This window comes from Hyalella azteca, unplaced genomic scaffold (assembly GCF_000764305.2).
Source record: "Hyalella azteca isolate HAZT.00-mixed unplaced genomic scaffold, Hazt_2.0.2 contig14089, whole genome shotgun sequence".
Classification (NCBI taxonomy): Eukaryota; Metazoa; Arthropoda; class Malacostraca; order Amphipoda; family Hyalellidae; genus Hyalella; species Hyalella azteca.
Window position 1 is genome coordinate 324,939 of NW_025943988.1, and position 19,514 is coordinate 344,452.

The 19,514-nt window shown below is 38.4% G+C and overlaps 1 protein-coding gene across 1 annotated transcript in view; it reads right to left on the reverse strand.

Annotated features, from left to right (window-relative positions):
• Nucleotides 1-19,514, reverse strand: part of LOC108675231 — a 58,814-nt gene that overhangs the window by 32,851 nt on the left and 6,449 nt on the right. The window contains exon 2 of the mRNA XM_018163226.2: nucleotides 4,242-4,284. The gene's annotated coding sequence lies outside the window, so the exon portion shown is untranslated. The remainder of the gene's footprint in view (nucleotides 1-4,241; nucleotides 4,285-19,514) is intronic.

Here is a 19,514-nt window from a genome sequence, read left to right on the forward strand (position 1 = left end):
GCCCTCATTGTCAATGTATTCAGTTGTTGATTCTTGAAGCTCCGTTCACCTCGTTGAAGCATATTGCCGGGTATGTTGGAGATGGCTTGGTCTATTTTGTTCTTAAAATGAGGTAGGGTCCTTGGACAGTCATTGTAACCAATTGATTTAAGTTAACTGCATAAACAAATCACATGGAACCAATTCGGGGGATCGGGCCGGTCAAAGAAGGTCACCTGTCAAAGATGAGGCGCTCTTGAAAACGGCCATTAGGAAAGTATTCATCGACAGCAAACGCACGCTGCTCACTTATCCAATGTATAGTGGCAACTGACTAGGCGGGACACAAAACTTCATGACTGTGCCTTTCATATGAAATACCCCTGCCCTTTTCCTACAACATTTGGATGCTTGGCGCGAAACAAAAACAAGAAATTTCCGCGAATCACCCTGAAGAAAATGCTGCATGACCAACTAAAATGTCTGTACGCAAAGCAAGAAACGCTGTGTATATTCCATGCAGGTTTGGCGGGTGTGCTCAACATCGGGCAGGCTTCGTGACTAACTAAAACTTGTCTACACAAGGCGATATAAACAGGGTATATTCTGTCAGTAATCCAGATACACTGGATATATTCCCCCAGAAATCAAGACACGCTTTGTATATTCCACATTAAATCGATATACTCTCGTAACATTCCACGCAGGTGCAGTGTGTGTGTGTTGAACATGGGGCAAGCAGCGCTGGTGAAGCAAGGCAGGCCTAACAAGGAAGGTCGCACAGAACTTGCCCCGCTCTCTACACACGAAATGAAATGAAAGTGCGCGCGCCGAGGTTCCTGTAGCGCGGCAATATGTACATTGCCAAGATTCTCATAATGATCACAATTCAAGAGGAAACATTTTATGGAACGGCAATACTGCATGAACTGATGCACAGACAACACTAACGGAACGGTGTTCTTTGAAAAAGTGCCCATCACATCATCGGTTCAATAAAATATGGGCACCGTAAGGGCCCAGTAGTCGTGACGCAGTAATTGCCCAGACGAATGGGCGCCGTAAGGACCCAGCAGTAAGGGCGCCGTAAGGATCCAGCAGTAAGGGCGCCGTAAGGACCCGGCAGTAAGGGCGCCGTAAGAACCCGGCAGTAAGGGTGCCGTAAGGACCCAGCAGTAAGGGCGCCGCAAGGACCCGGCAGTAAGGGCGCCGAAAGGGCCCGGCAGTAATGGCGCCGTAAGGACCCGGCAGTAAGGGCGCCGTAAGGACCGCAGCAGTAAGGGCGCCGTAACTATCCGGCAGTATAAGGGCGCCGTAAGGATCCAGCAAAAAGGGCGCCGTAAAGACCCAGCAGTAAGGGCGCCGTGAGGACCCAGCAGTAAGGGCGCCGTAAGGACCCGGCAGTAAGGGCGCCGTAAGGACCCAGCAGTAAGAGCGCCGTAAGGACCCGGCAGTAAGGGCGCCGTAAGGACCCGGCAGTAAGGGCGCCGTAAGGACCCGGCANGGAACAGCTGCTGCAGCAGCAGGAAGAGCAGCTGCAGTAGCAGGAACAGCTGCTGCAGCAGCAGGAACAGCTGCTGCTGTAACAGGAACAGCAGGAACAATAACAGCAATAGCAGAAGCAAAAATCAGTAACTGGAACAGAAACAGCAGCAACAACATAAAAACACGAACAGTAGCAGCAGTGATATCGCCAGCATTAACAGCAGTAGGAACAGAAACAGAATTAAGAGGAACAACAGCACTAACAGGAGTAGCAACAAAAGCTATAAGTTCGTATTTTGGCAGAGTTTGAAGCAATGACAAATAAATAATGGCATGTTTTAGTCACCATCATATCTAAAGCACGCGTCCTGCAGCCAGTAAGGCTTGTAATCTTATTAATAATGCAGTCGTTAGCAACATTAATGCGGATGTTATTCTATCCCCAATGACAACAAAATCATACCACGATCCAGACTATGTTATTCAATCCTCATTTACAACAAAATTATACCACGATCCATCCGTATTATGTTATTCAATCCTCATTGACAACAAAATGATACCACACGCCGAAGATTTGTATTTCAGGCTGTCAGTTTGAGCACGACACGCCCTGTCATACACGGCGTTTGCGCCAAGGCAATTACACGGCGTTTGCACCACGGAGGCAGGACAATAACTCCCACCCATCTGCCGTCAGCGGTAGTGAACGAGTGACAGCTCCACAGTCTAACACGGGCAATCAAGCAACGAGAATTAGCAAGCATTTAGCCGTGTGCGATGACCGCGTGTTGTCGGTCCGGTCTGTCTTGCCGTCCGAACCAATGACGGCTTCAGAGGCGTTGTTCATGTGGGTGGAAAATCGATTTATCGAATCTTATGTGTTCTTGACATCAGAGCTTCTGGATGACCGTTTAGACTCTAGAATTAAGATCGAGTGTTTATTTAATATTGTTCTACTCAATATTGTCCTCAGTATATTTCATATTGTCCCAGGATAGGTAAATAATTGTCAAGAAATCAAAATTTCCCAAAGGGAGAGGCAAAAATTTACGAAAGTATCTCCTTTATCGCTCAATCCCAGGTCAACAGCTCGTTGGCATCGCGCTCACATTAGGAAATTGTGTCGTGTGCGTCGCAGGAATAAAGGACTCTTCGTCGCACTATTTCGTCAGCCAACAAACAAGAGCCCAAATGAGACGAAGTTTCAAAAATCAGACTGGATGGCACGTCGAAGTTAAAACTCCGTCGCTACTGAATTCTATTTCTATTTTGAGCTCGATGTTGGCATGTGTGTTGGACCTCGGGTAACACAGATAACGACAGAATCCGCTACAGTTTGATCAATGATCACATTAACGAAGGCTGATAAATTCAACAGCCCAAAAGGAAAAGAGCAGCATGTAAAATAAAATTTGGCTGTCACAAAAATGACAACAGAAATACCTAAACATGCGACGGTGATTATAACATCAACACCTGGAACACAATACAATAATAACTACAACGGAGCCACAAAAACACCAGAAAAGTCGTCAGCAATATCAGGTTGGTAGAAGGAACAGCGGCCAGCGAAGTAATCAGTATTCTGGCGAGGCGTCTCGGGACAGACGCGCGTCGTTGACTCCTGTTCAACGCAACGTTGACTTCTTCTCTAGCAGACTCGAGTTAAACCTTAAGACTCCCAAACACGGACATAAAAACAGCCGATGTCTTACAGTTTACACTAAACATGCCCAGAAACTTTCCTATTTATCTCATCAACATGCAAGAACAATGCTCGATGTCCAAATGTTACTCGGGAGCACGAGCAGCAAACTTTGAATATGAAAAAAAAAACATTGTACGATGTTATTACTTCGGCACGTGCGCAGAAAAATTCCATATCTCCCATATTCCTCATACAAATTTCAATGCTCAAATCTTCCTATTGCTTTATCCTTTTCACTGCCAGTATCAATGCATACTCAACCTTGACAAAAGCCAGCAAAGGTCAAAAGTCAAGCAGGAAATTTAACCTAAAGATGCACCGCGTATCGCACTAAGATAAATATATGGGTCATAACTCCAAAAAGCGACACACTCTCTTACCTGCAGTACGAGCATAGACCAGACGAAGCACTATAATCCGTTTTTCTGCCGGACCGAACTGGGTCAAAATGTCTCACACAAGCGCAAAAAATGTGCAGACATTTTAAACAAAATGACACATAGACGAAATGTGCATAGCTAGTTGGAAAAAATCTTACTGATTTCGGTGAGTGCGAGGGACAAACCGAGACTTGGAATAAGGGAGGTAAAACTGAGGCAATTATCGTTCAAAAGACGACAGCGCGTCAATAAAACAGCATCTGGAAGTTGTTAATCTTCTCATGGAGGAGCATCGGGTGTCATTAGGTGGTATGGATGTAAGTAATGTTAGGGTCTTTAACAAAACGGAGAGCTTATCGACAGGAGTGTATCATCAAGATAATAGTTAGGTACACATAATTATATAACTAATTCAAGATTATATTACGGCATCTGAATGGCTCCAGCGGGGTTTACTTCGAGAAGCAATAAATGAATAATATAAACCTATATCTCTATCTCCGTTCCCCAAAAAAGAAGGAATTTGTGAATGACAATTTGACAAATGTGCGATATATATAAAAAAATTACCCTTGGTAAAAACTTTAGCCAGTACAACTTAAATAATCAAGCACAAGTTTAAAACATATTAGTTTTTAAACCATTTGTCATTCATTCGTTTCATACATTCAGTCCTGGTAACTTACTTGCAGTGATACAAGGCATCAGGCAACTTCACATCATCGGCACCTGAGAAAAACAAAACATTTCAGTTAATATTTTCAACATTATCACGATGCAGATATGATTTAATAATGCATAACCTTGAAATTACCCTCACTTGGAGACTCAGAATTGTTTTAAGTGAAGTGATCTCATCATCAGAATCAAACATGGTTTATGAAAAGAGAACCACTTTACTAAACCGCGGATAAATTGTCGCCAAAAAAATGCAAAAATCATCAATAATAGAACAATCTTGAGTAAATAATCCCGGAAAATTCAATCGATGACCCGTAGTTCATTACCAAATTAGAGGCTCGCATTAATATAATTTGTAGTGAGTAAATAAGACGAGCAGCAAGGCCACGAAGCTACAATAACAAGTCAGCAGGAGTTCTGCATCGCCCCCTACGTACACACAATAGCCCGTATCGGGACAACAATTGGGTGCCCCTATACAGTGGCACAGTCAATTACCACAGCGGAAACTCTGATCTAGGAAGACTCGTCGAACCGAAGTGGCTTCACAGCTCCAATGATTATACAAATGCAATGATGAAATAGACAAAGAATAAGAACCATAGATATAACAAACAATGTTTGTATAGTTGAGCAAAAGCAGTTCTTCAATCCATAAGTTTCGTTTAATATTTGAAAAAAAGTTAGGAAAATTTTCAACAATAAATACTCTCTGGTCTTCAACGAAAATTACACAAGAATCAATGACGCAATAAATGAGTCTAGTACGCTTCTGTGAATTACAAATGAAATATCAGGAACAAAAAATATTAAAAGTATTTATTTTCCAAGAAAAAGGGTACGGATCGAGATACCTTGGTTTCTACTTCATGAGTGAATTTAAAATTCTTTGGAATTCTCTGATAGATTTAGTCGTGAAATGTAAGTTGGTTTGCGTCAATTTCACTAACAGTTCTTTCTAAATAAATAGCAACTGTCAACTACACGCACAACTCGGCCTCAAAAAAATCAAGCAAAAAGCATCTGCCGTTGATGGGAATAAACGTTCACATTTATAAAGTTTAACTCAACAAAATTCATTGCGTAGTATAGAAAGCCTGTCCACACAAAATTATAAATTTCAACAACACACTCAGAGCAAAAAGAGTACAAGTAACTAATCAATCATGTTACATGAATTACCTATTCCAGCAGTTCATTTCCAAAATTTATCTTGCGAAATTCATTATGTGCGAGATATGTTTTGTTATGCTTTATGTCGTACATAAAAGAGTGCGTGCACCTGCGCGCGTACAATAAAAATTATAGCAATAAACTGAGAGCAAGTAGATTACAAGTAACTTATAACAATACCCTTTCAAGAGTAAAGCATTCCTGCAAGATTAAAAAGCCGGGAGCACTCAGTACACGATGCAATGTTAAATTGCACATGCCGGACGTGCAGAAACTTTGAGTCAACCAATAAACAATTCAAATTTGTCGTGCGTTTACATCGGGAGTATTTAGTAGTATAAATAAGAGGTAGGTTCTTGAGCGTCTTGTGTGGCTGATAATAGGAAAACTTCCCTTAACTTCCAGCGCTGCCGGAATAAACTATTTGTAGGCCTAAAGGGAATTCTTGGAATAAACTTACTGCGCAAATGCAGCGTTAAAAAGATGTTATCTTAGCGAAGGAAAGTCCTTAAGTTTTCGATACAAGACATCATTTATGCGTGAACAGCGTACGACATGAGTCAAAGTGAACAAACTAAATCAAATGCTGAATGGTAATTTCAGAGAAATTAATAGATTAGTTTTTTTTGTCAATGATGTGAAATTTATCAATAATAGCCACCGACAACACATCAACTAATGTCACGGTTAAAAAATTCATTAGACACAATACTGCGAATAAAATTTCGAAAAGGTCAATAAAGGAACAAGCCAGGTCCAAACAATCAGCACAATCAAGTAATGTCGAGGGAATATATCCTTCATCATGGGCCAAATACCAGCCCCGGACTGAAGCAATGTCGGTGAACGGGCAATAGCGTTATTCATAATCCTGAGCAATTGGAGGACTAATCCGCAACCGCAGCAATTGCCGCACGACTCTGAAGCATTCCACGGAAAATCCAATAGGGATTTAGAATGGCAAGTCTGAGTGCGGATAGCCAGAGCCACGGTAAGCCTCGTGGCAGAGCTACACAATCAGAGGCAGAGTTATGCAAGCCAGAAAATGCTATGCAAAAATGTTGAGTTGCGTCTCAGAAGTTCAATGAAAATAGCAGGTATGAATGACAGATGGAGCAGATGTAAGGAATAGAATAAGGCCGCAGAAAATCTTGACTTAATATCAGTAAAATGCTGGTTTGGATATGGTGTGATGGGATAAAATTAAGCCTAACCTAAATCAGGATGATAAAGCAAAGTGGGGGAAATAAATAATTGTACACTTGAAAAATCGTATTTTAATGTATGTAAGTACACAAACTTAACAGGAAAAGTGATTTAAATTATGTATAGAGACGCATAGTATTCAAAAATACTATCAAAAATACGAATACTTTTTTCACCCGAAAAGTGAACATGCTGCATTGTTTTTTGTTGCATTGAGATTTAATTTCTTTTGATAGTATTTTTGAATACTATGCGTCTCTATACATAATTTAAATCACTTTTCCTGTTAAGTTTGTGTACTTACATACATTAAAATACGATTTTTCAATTGTACGAATATTTATTTCCCCCCACTGTACATACAGTCGCCCGTTTTGAAGACAAGCGGTGCTTCTCTTTAAATTAAATTACCAATAAAACTGATCGACCCAAATTTGGAGGTAACCAAAGTTCAGGTAAATCTTGTGCTTAGGCTTGTCAAAAGAAGTAGATAGATCAGTTCAAAATAAGATATTTAGGTTGTAGGTAATGATATAAATAAAATGGGAATGCATAAAATTATCACGAAAAAAGGTCACTTATAGGGTCAAAATGAAAATCTCATGCACCTGTTGATATTATAATGGCACTTAATTTAAAACATAGACTAACGACAAAGATTTAAATAATCCATTGCAGCTAAAATTTAAATAAAAGAGAAACAACGAATTAAGGAATAAAATAATAAAAATGGAAAATTTGAACACTTTTGAAATTTTAACACAGATTTCAAAGACATACCTTAGAGACATAATAAATGTTTCATAAAGAGCAGCTTGGCCTGATTTTCTATAGAGCAACTAAGCATGTCTGTGTGAACGTCTTAGACAATGTAAGCCGAGTATAGAACCGTCGGATCTGGAGTTGTATAATATTAATTTCATAGCAATATGTATGTTTGTTACACATATTAATTTAAAACTTACATAATGCAGCCATGCGTTTTCAAATACGTGTTTATTACACATATTAACTGAAAACCCATTCACAACATGGCAACATCATGCACGTTACTATATAGACTAGATTTGTTTTATGCATGCTAATTTATACGAACCCTATAACAAGAGCGCTGTATTTTACGTCAGAAATAACAATTTTTGTTCAGGTAGCTTGCAGTGAAAAATAAACGACAAGTAACACAAAACATAATAAGAACTATGTAGGTATAATGCGGTTTACTTTATAGAGCACAATAATTATAATTTATAATATATGAAGTTTATAAATCGTTAAAATCACTGTTACAACGTACACACAAGTTTTCAGGGAATTTATAACAAAATAGTCTAGTACTCCAACATTTTTGAACGTAATAAACATTTAAACATTAAGACATTTATTGACAAATATCAATGCAGTAGATATTTTTAGTAAGCTTCTCAACCATTAGTTATGGATACATTAGTAGACCGTGATAGAAACTAACACTGGTGTCAATACAACCGATTTTTTTTTTTTTTTGTAGGTATATAATCCAATTCCAACTTACAGCAGTATAATCGAACGTGATTTCATTCATATTTGAATGTTAAATATCGTTGAATCAACGTTAAACGTCCAGTTCAACGTAGCTTCAACGAAACAAGTTTAGTTACACGTTGATTAAACGAAACAACGTTTAGTTGAATTCAATTCAACATTGATTCGGGTAGGAATTTATTCATTGATTCAGACAATTCCCACCAAAATTGATTCAGATGTCGGGTGGGAATTCATCCCTTAAGCCAAGACGTAGCCATGAGCGACATGTCATGCAAATTACGAGCTCGAGACGACCACTACAAAGAGCCAAGGTTTTCCTCAGGTCCGGCATGAATTTTTCCCTCAAGTCAAAAGGAAGACTTCGCTTGTATAGGGAGGTCAGCGGGGGGGTGATCTGCGCGCGGTGCTGTGAGAGAAGCGCATCCTGTATGTGCAATACCAATAAATAATAGCGGGTTATCATTATATGATATTACCCGCTATAATCATAGCGTTGCGACATAATAGCGGGTAATCAGTGAGATGTACCGAGCTATTAATCCGCGAGATTAGCAAGTGATTAAAAATTCAACATATATATAAGTGAAATCAACAAGCGAGGTGCGAGAGTAATTAAAAATTCGACAAATATATATGTGGCATTTTTATGTGAGATATATGTGGCATTTTCAAGTGAGATAATTTCAATTAGTAATTACAACTAAAACATAAACATAGAATTAGCACGCGAGACGTACGAGTGATCAAAACTTCCACATATACGTGAAATCAACATCCGAAATGTGCAAACAATTAAAATTTCAATTTAAACGTGTAAGTAACATGCGAGATGAGCTAGTTATCAAAAACAATATACCTGTAACGAGCTATAGGAGTAGTTAATCTCTTTGAAATTTAGGTGGAAGCAATAACGCAAGACATACAAGTAATCACCTATAGGTATCTTTAAAAAAGTTTTCCGTGCGCACACGTGTGATTGATGCATTGATCCTAAATGTGACTAAATAATATATTGAACACACGCTATCCTCTTTGTATATTCTACGTGCCTAATGTTCGCTTAAAATCTGAGGTAGAATACCAATATATTCGCTGGGTGTTGAGAAATTCCAGATAAGATCATGGTAGACATGACCATTCGACGAACTATAGGCACCACTGCAGGGCCTGTGGAAAAAGCCTTAAAGCCTTTACGAAAAATCGATTCTTTGCCGACGTGGCACAGAACCTCGCATAAAAAACAGAACCTCATCGGAAGGAGATAAAATACAGCCTTGGACAAAACATTGGAAATATAAAGAAATTTACAGGGAACTCGTGATCTTTCGCAGAAAAGTGAACCAAGCATGAACCAAGCATTATACCGCAGATGCCGAACATATATAACAATTTAATGGTGCTTATTGAACTACAAAAAGGCGACATATTTTTATTGCTCTTATCAAAAATGTATCTTATCAGATATAGGTATTTTTACCATGTACATCACCAGCAAAAAATACACTCATAGTAAAAAATTGATAAATAAAGACTCTGAAACTATTAATCTTATTATATTATTGTTAAAAGTTATTATTCAAGCACTCATATAAAAGGATAAATTACGATATATCGAAATACGTCGCAACAACTCGTAATAAAAAATTTATAAATAAAGACTCAGAAACTATTGTTATTATCATTATATTATTGTTAAAAGTTATTATTAAAGCACTCATATAAAAGAATAAATCACGATATATCGAAATAAGTCGCAACATTAAAATGCATACGTACACGTACTGGTATGCGGACAGCAAAAGCTACGGAGGCGCCACACGTCATCAGAACTACATTGCACGTCGCGGGCGCTAATTATGACGAAAGCCTGTAATTTCATGGCCGTAGCCCGCGACAGAATCGAATGCATGGAGACATTGAAGCGATGCGAGGAGCTCGTGAAGTGAATGTCGAGTGCATTTGGAAGTGCATCGAAATGCAGACAGCGTCAAGTGACTTTATATTAAAAACTTGTCTTCCCTTAAATTTTCAGGTCATGCCTGTCAGAAGTGTCTTGATTGAAAGTCGCAAGTGTGATCATTTTAGATTCCGAGCACTTAACTGAAATCACATGTGTAATTTATCGCCCTCTTGTAACTGCATCTTGAAAATATAAGCATCTTCTGAGCAACTCCTCTTAAGAGGGACACACTTACATAAATATATTCGATTCACGGGTATTTCCCACACGCACTAACTTGGACAAAATTCTAATGAGATTTGCATATCAACATAGCAAAGTACTTGATCTCCTCCAGAGTTCGCATGCGACTCACACGACGCGTTCAAAAATAATTCAGAGGAGAAATAGACGCCCTTATAAGGTGGTTACCCAGCAAGGGCAGCGCATGAGTTGAATACAAATGAAGCCGAAAATTGCGGGAAAATAATTGTAAAAGAAGAAGAAGCAGAAACCTTGAGAAGCGCGCAACAGGTTTAATGTCAGGCATCGTACGGTTTCGGCATGGTCTGGCTGGAGAATTTTTTTTATATTACTAGTGTCCGTTAACAACCACTCTAGGTCATATAGCAGCGATCAAATTAGAAAACTTGAAGTTGCACAAAAAACTTTTGTCGCACACAAAAATACTTGAAATCAAGTAGAGATCACAATTAACTAAACTAAAAAGCCGATAAAAATTTGTTGATAATTATAAATGCAACGTATACAAGGGATAAACACAATTACACAACATTATTGGGTAGCTTATGAACACATGGACTTTATTTGATATCTCCAGCGGAGAGGTGACAGGATTCGAAACCCCTGTTCAGTGACCATGTAAGGTGACCGAACCAACTAATGTATAACGCTATACCAACTTGCACACACTGATTGGTCAAAAACAGATTTACTCCTTGAAAAGAGCCACGGGCTTACATTTCTTAATGGAGTGCACACAAAACAATGTAGATGACAATTCCATAGTAAGATGAACTTGGAAGAGATGAATTTCTCGTGAAGTCGTCAGAGGTGAGTTCAAAATTCCAAGTCACCGGTTTCTCGAGACAGCATTCCATGAGTGACACGTCACAGCTTATATACGGCTAACGTACGGCTAGACGTGACCATGATAAACACTACCGCAAGGTAATGCTCGCCGAGGACTTCGATTTAAAACTTCGAGTTGAGAGGCTTTAATTGTTGAGGTATTTGACCGAAAAGGGGGAACTCCACAACAAAACCCAGACACGAAAAATTAAACATAACTTCGCCACGGAGTTAAGAAGCAGTTTATTTTTCCATACTCAACAAGACGTGGGGTATGTGCAAATATGTAAATTCATACAAAATAGGCCAGAATTTGATATATAGCTCAATTAAACGAAATGCGAGCATATAAAATGCGTTTGACTTGAGACGTATGGACACTAGTAGTAAGGGAGTCATCAGAACTGAGAAGCATTCCCGAAAGTCGTTTAACGGAGAGCTCTTACATTTTAAACAAAATATTTTATATAATCATTTGTTTGCGCATGAAAAAATGTACAATTCAAGGTTTAAATAATAAATTCTATAGAAAAATTAAAAAGTTCAAGATAAAATAAAAATTCAATTCAGTAGAACCTGGAATATTCACATTCCGACCAAACAAACATATATACATGTAGCATCATAACTTAAATAAGGAATGTCGAACGGAAATATGAATTAATTAAACATCTTACGAAACTTGAAATTCAAAGGCTCTATATTGAAAAAAAACACAAACTCAGAGCGTATAGGTATGTAAAATGTCATAATAAGTCTTCACATTATAACCTCGATAATATACATAAGCTACAGCCTTGATACTATCTGACCTCATTTACATGTTGAAATATTCAAAGAGAATAAACCAGGACTATACAAAGCCATCTTATTTATGCTGAACGACCATAGATGAGTTGAGGTAGCTACCAACAAGACATTAGGCCATATATGGTATCTGATCTGGCCATAAGCACAGAGGCGGTTAACTAGCATCAGACTATGTTTTTGCTGGTTGATCTTGCGATAGCAATTGTGGTAGCAAACAATCAGAAATTTTTTATTAAAGCAGTTTCAATTTTCGACTCTCAAAATCCTTGGTACAGAGTTCAACGAAAAACTGACCGAACGCTCGAAAGTTTCTATATTTTATGTTATACATTATTTTCTTACCGAAATATACGTCTTGTCGGTCGGTTTATTGAAAACATTAAAAACTAATTAGACAATTTATAATTTTAAAGTTCGATTTCAACCAATAATACGTCAGTAATAAGGCTAGTATAACTGCTTGCTTGTATACTGTTAATCCTATTTCTAGTAATAACACTTTTTTAACGTAACGTCTATTATGAAATAACCGATATAACTAAACTAAAAGCTATCTGACATCATATAGTGTATGAAAATTTCTGTTAATAAATTCACCCAACCCATTATTTCAAATTAACAATCAAAAGAGTAACATGAAGTATCTAGAAGCACGTCGGGAACTTGCCTTGTGTGCATGCCGGTGAGGAAAAAGTGGTCCACTACAACTGGCCGGCTTCTTATTAAAGAAAAAAATAATAAACAAGTTAAAAAAGTTGAAAAAATGCCGATAGCGCGATGGCCATCCCGCTATGAACTTACTGATGATAAACGACTTCGAAAGTAGCAAGATTTTATGAAGAACTATATCTATCGCTCATCGAGAAGAAACTATACATAAATGAATATTTTCCGATCATATAGCCAATTGACCAAGATACTGCAAGCAGTACTCGATCAATCACGGTTTCATCTCTAGCCTGTTTTGCAGTAACCTCGAAAATAAAAGTTTTAGTAAGCAAGCTTGCGCTTCTGCACATCTCCACTGGTAAGTCGCAAGTTGAATTATCTTTGAGCGTAGATTGTAAAAAAAGAAAAAGTGCCAACAATAACAACAATATCCCGTAGAACATTGTAATCAATTAAAACTCTGCGTCAAAAATAAATCTCTTCGAATGCGATCAGTGAAGAACTGCCACTTGAACTTATATTCCAGAAATTCAAAGAAAATTCAATAAATAGCATACCCGATAGTAAAATGCCAGTAGTATTTTAAACTTGAATAACTCCTGTAATCTAAAAATCCACTACTTCGTACGGCGACTTGAGAGGCTTGTCCCTCGACGTTGTCGAACATTCATTCTCCGTTACTACATGAAAAGCTGGCACACATATAATACCTCCGCACCTCGTCAAAAGCTGGACACCGGTACACAAAATACCTCCGCTACCAAATAAAAAGCTGGACATAACACGTTATACAGAAGCCGGCTTTTATCCATTCTTATCTTTCTCGCGTCTTTTTGTAAGTAACGTGCCTTCGAAGTTCGGTTAAACGAGACGCTAACATAATCGCATCGTAAGGAAATAAAAATGAATAACACAACCGAGGTACAAAGTAAACACATCGCACGTGTATGCTCAAGTAGCAGCCAGCGCCACCCAACAGACGCAGTCTGGTCGTGAAGTGTAAGCGCCGGGGGCTGTAGCAGCGCGTCGTCAGTGGCGCGTGAAACGAGCGACAGAAGACGACCCAACGGCCTTCCCTGCAGCACTTGCGGTGACTCATCAACCTTTATAACTTCAATTCAGACTTGATGTGCCACGTTGAGAAAGAATGGAGAAGTCATCATGGTTATTTACAGATTCTAGGAAATACCCACACAGTAAAGCTGTCAAAGTTACATTCTTTTTCCAACAGCAATCAAGATGCCAAAGTTACAGTTATATTTTGGATCATACTCTCAATGATTAAGCTATCAAAGCTAAAATCTTATTTCGGATAACAAGCACGGCAATAAACGAGTCAAATATATAGTTTGGCTTAAGACGATAACAATAGTAAAAACTATAAAATTTACAGATGTCATGCACTGAAATCGTTGGAGTACTGGCCTGAATTTAAACATATTACAGAATTGGATTTTCCTCAATCGGTCCCAACGGCCAACCTCGTGTATTTTGTTCCTTCAAGGCAATTTATCGATCCTACATCAAGTGCTATAAATGTCCGGGTTCCACAGCAATCATCATTCAAGGCGGTCAACGTAACACACTTTCCTTGCCACACAAACCTCACCACACCCACCACGCGGTTCTCTGACTGCAAACATGTCAAGTACTCCCGCAGAAAACATAATCCCCCACCGCACACATTCACCACCTCCCTCACCACACACACACACCACCTCCCTCATTACACACACCACTTCCCTCATCACACACATCACCTTCATCACCACACACAAACATCACCTCCTTCACCACACACACACCACCTCCCTTATCACAAACATCACCTCCATCACCACACTCAAACATCACCTCCTTCACCACACACACCACACAGCAATGCAGCGGCAGCGCCAGGTCGTCTGGCCAGCACATTCCAGCCTGGCGGTTTTTTCCATTCTCGTCCTCAGTTCAAGCGAAGGATTTCATCCTAGAGGAGGGGGGGACTGGAGGAACTGGGGGGACTGGGGGGACTGCGGTCATGGAGTGGCCGCAGGCAGCTCCAGTCCGATGACCTTGTGAAGGAGGTCGTTCTCCAAGTCTACAGAGCCTTTATTTCAGCCTTGTTCCATCAAGCTAACCCATACTTTTGAAGTTATTTGTCTATTTATTCTATACATTAAAATCGAAACTGTTGAATTAGAATTAAAAATTCAAATTTAACATACGTGAATTGAACTTTAAATAAGAATAACAATATTTAAATTGAAAAAAATTTTCAGGGAGAAAGGGAGAAGTAACAGAGAAAATGCAAGACCTTACCGAATGAATAAATATTAATGTTAAGATGTGGAAGGAGTTACTTGTATGTCAAGAGGTAAGTATGTAGGTAGGTATATGTCAGCAACATGTATGTCAAGGCATACAAAATATGGTAACACGATGAAGAGGTTTAATAACACATACCTACATTAACAATGCATGTACGTGGTATATTTCTCTTCAGATGCCCCGCATTAGTATGAAATGGTGCTTTATAAAGTTTCAAGTATATCCAATTCAACTGTTTTTATCAGTTCAGGCACTCCTGTATCAGCGTATATTGAAGTGTTCTATGTTTACAGCTATTAAATATGTTTGTTGGTCGAGCCTAATATCCAATTAAAATAATCAATTGCCTCATTAATAATTAATTGCCAATCAAGAGGGAAACGTCATTAAGGATAAGAGGAAAAATCCAAGGCAATTACTCCGGATCAAAATTGTCCGAGTAGCCATCGCTTCGCAGAGCTAAATTTCATTAAGAGGAATGTTCTGCCTCACCAATTGTACATTATGCACCAATTTTTTAGATTTCACCGCTTTCAATGACGCTCATTAATAATCTCAAAGTAAAATGTGCTCATTCAAAGGATTATTCAATCGATCTGCAATTCGGACGTATAACTAAAAAATATAACTTAGTACTCACTGCAGTAAGTGACAAAGAGCGCATTTTCTCGTCGACGAAAACGTGAAGTCACGGACGGACAGACAGACAGACAGACGGACGGACGGACAGACGGACATTGCGAGCACAATAGTGCATTTTTTCCATAAATGAGAAAATGCGCTAAAAATACTATATTTCAACTATAATAACAGTACAGTCATTTTATGCTGAAGCTAAAATCAGCGGGCAATTTTCAAAATAATGTATAACGAAACATTTTAAAAAGGAAATACACCGGCACACAAAATACTTCCATCTCGTCATCAACGAAATGAAGTAAACTATAATTATAGGAATAAATGCATAAAGTTCAAAATTGCGACAGTTTCAATCAAGTGAACTAACAAATAAGAAGAAAATGAGTGGGAGAAATGAACAAAGATGAAAACAGGAAGGAAAGCGGAGACCTCGCCAGTCAACAGGAACAACAGCAGCATCCAAAATTTAGGCCTAACTAGAAAGAGGAGCAAGGGGCCGTAAGTGTAAACGCGAGTCACATCGCAAACCAAATATGCCTTCCTATAGCAGGCAACTTTCCTCTGCACTTCCCTCGCCTCAAATTTAACATGAGAGATGTGTAAAACGATGTAAGCAAAATTAGAAAACATGGATCGTGACCATAACTCAGCCGTACTTCTTCTGCGACCACTCAAAAAAACAAGGACCTTTTTCATTTTCCTCATCAACGTTTCTATAAACGTAAAAACGTAATTAATTTAGATGCATCGGTGATGTTTCGGATTGCGCGCGTTAGCACCCCGATAACACAGGCATATTTTGTACGTTCGTTTGCGTTCAAATATTTTGTTTGCAAATCGTGAACCGCATCACCACATAGACTCGCACAAAAGTTGATGCATCGAGATTGCGGTATGAGGCTGGACTTGAGATAATAGATTTTTATATAGATTATATTATGCAGAAAATATTATAGACTAGCGGGAAATCAAAGAGATACGTCAGAGCCTATTAAAAATGTCAATTATTGAATGAAGCGACGGGATTCTGAGACCAAACCAGCCAGTATTGTGGGATTTCGCTTTTCATGTCACAAGGCTCTGGTTTTTTTTTTTTTTTGTTTCCCAATAAAAGAAAACATCGACTTATAGTTGTGTACACAGTGATTTTCGAGTACATATTGTCCCAGTTGATTTTTTTTCTTCATTGCGATCCAGCCAAAATTTTCAAATTTAGGTTTTTATTATACTAACATAGTAGTTTAGGACGAGTGAGTTGTATTAATTTCTAATACATTACGATTCTCGTCTTCATGGTGTTATTTCTGTACTTGATTACATATAGAGAAAATTTTTTATCTAGCAAATATGCTTGGGGTGGAGTGAAAAAAACATACCAAATTTAGCCAAAAATCGAGGAAAAAATTTTACTCAGATTACAATCCAGCATAGAACACACTAGTTTCGACGTGTAAATAACAGAGATGCTTGTGAAATTAACAGGTTCCAACATCCTTCAAACAGCAAGGAACGAGAGACTTGTGAACAAAATCCGCAGACAATTCTTAGGCAACTCGAGAGAATTCAAGATCGTAACCGTGTCGCTGAACTGGTCAGACACGCGGTAGTGCGGCTATGTACATGGCAAAGGGTCGCTTTAACGAACTTAATTAAACGCGCGAACGTGTTCCTTACGCGGCGGCGGCGGGGACATAGACGTGTCCGGTATTGGGGCGTGCCAGACGCACGAAACATAAATCAAGAAATGGGTTAATACCGCATGACGTAGGTCGCGCTCCATGAGTAAAATGCACGCTTCTGTAAAATAAACCATGCTCTTCATGACAAATTGAACTAAAAAAGAAGTACATACATTAAAATATTAATTTTCTTCTTAAAATTTCAAGAGAAATACAGAAAGAGTGAGTCTAAGAAACGGGTTTGAGACGTGCGAGCGGAACGATGTGCAGGCGAGATAGCGCACAACATGAAAAGAACAAACCAGTCTCTTTCAAGGAACGAGTCCAAGTGTTGACACCTTCTAATAATGCGATTCAGCGATAAGATTGTAGCGTGGCTTTTTGCTCTCCACACCTGCTAGGCTCGTAACGCTTGTTCGAGATTAGAAAGGCGGGAAATTGTTAAGACGAGGACATGCCGTAAAATCTTTTAAGATGCAATAAATCTTTAAAAATTGCAATTGAAATCGTTAAACTGGTATTGCAACGCACATTTGTAAGCAACTAGAAGAATTGCCGTTTTTTTAGAAAAATATACTGACTATAATAATTCCTTCTAACACATAACATAATAGTACGGGCAACATACTAATAACTGTCATTTAACGTACAAATTCCACTACACGCACGAATTATAAGGGAATATTTTATTAATATCCGACCAAATATGCAACGGTGAATTCAAGAATTCACAATAGAATGGCACAAATATGACAGCTGGTCATTAGCTTTTGCAAAAATGTAATCCCTTAGAAATGCATTGAAACTTTCAAGAGAGCAATTATAAATAAATAATCCAGCACCTGCAGCCCATGCATTTTGACCCTTAAAAACTTAGCGTTAAAGGACTAACAGGGACATCGAGTAGAATTGAACAAAGCAATTTGAAAGTATTCAATGCGTATCCGCGTACACCGGCAATACACTTCGATCACAATATAATAAAAGGTAAAAAACTTCACTGAATAAGAGACAAAGGCAATGTGCTTCTCAGGGGAATTGAACTGAAGCCAGTTTTCAGACCAGTTCGAAAATTGTCATTATTTCGGCTTCGTGATCGAACATATTTTCGATCACTAACTATTAAAACACGATTAAATATTTGTAGAAATTAAGGTGCATATTATTTTTCTGTTACGTGGCGATGTTTTCTGTTACGGGGTAATAAAATGAAAACAAGGACAAATGCGATCCTGAACATTTTTACTTTTAAATAACATGGAACAAATTGGGTTCAGATTAGTCCGTTTTCACACCCAGAAAAAATACCTTTAACGATAACTATTTTTACCTATCGTAACCTTAATCTGAAAACGGCAGAATAGACGATTTTCTGACGACAGAAATGGGAAGCTTAGAGTGAATATCGCTCATATCACTGCTCATTGAATGCCACGAAAAGCATGAAACATTACCTCATTCAATTAACAGTACAATATGAGAATCAAACATGTACCGGAACTGTGATCCAGAAGAGGGTTAACGGTTTAAATTCCTGTATATACATCAATCCCTAATGTAGCACAAAAATAAAGCTTTTACAATTCAAGCGAAGCACTCTTGTATTCATCGTTCTCTGCCATGTTACGGCGTAAGAATCTCCTATAAGAAGCTTTTCCTCAAAGAGGAAAGCTTGAATGTATGAATGGAATAATTATCAAACCGGAAACCGACGAACATTAAACAATCAAAACGTGCAGCACTTCCGCTGCATCCACACGTTCTCGCAACGAAGCGCATCGCAGCCAGAAAATGACGGAAACTCCTGCAGTGAATCCATGCACGTTTCTTTAGAAGCGGAAAACTTTCCTAATGAGTAATATATCGTCTTGCTTGTATGTATGATGTTTGGGGATCAATTATGATGAGAAGATTCAAGTACAAATGATTATTTCTTACTAAAATACCCAATTGTAAACTAAAAAATTAATGACGAAAACTCGTGCACCGACTTGGGGCTTGCATATTGCTTATATTTTTAAATTTCTTATATATATAAACCTTTCTGGCGATTAATGTCTCGGGTTTCACTATATATGATGTTTGGTTATCAATTATAACAAGAACACTTAATTACAAATTATGATTGCTCAGTTAGATAGGTACTTAATGACAAACCAAAAAAAAAGTGCTACGTCATTGCTTACAAATGCGATGAGAATTCTATTTCAAATTGTTCTTCTTCTGTTTGAAGC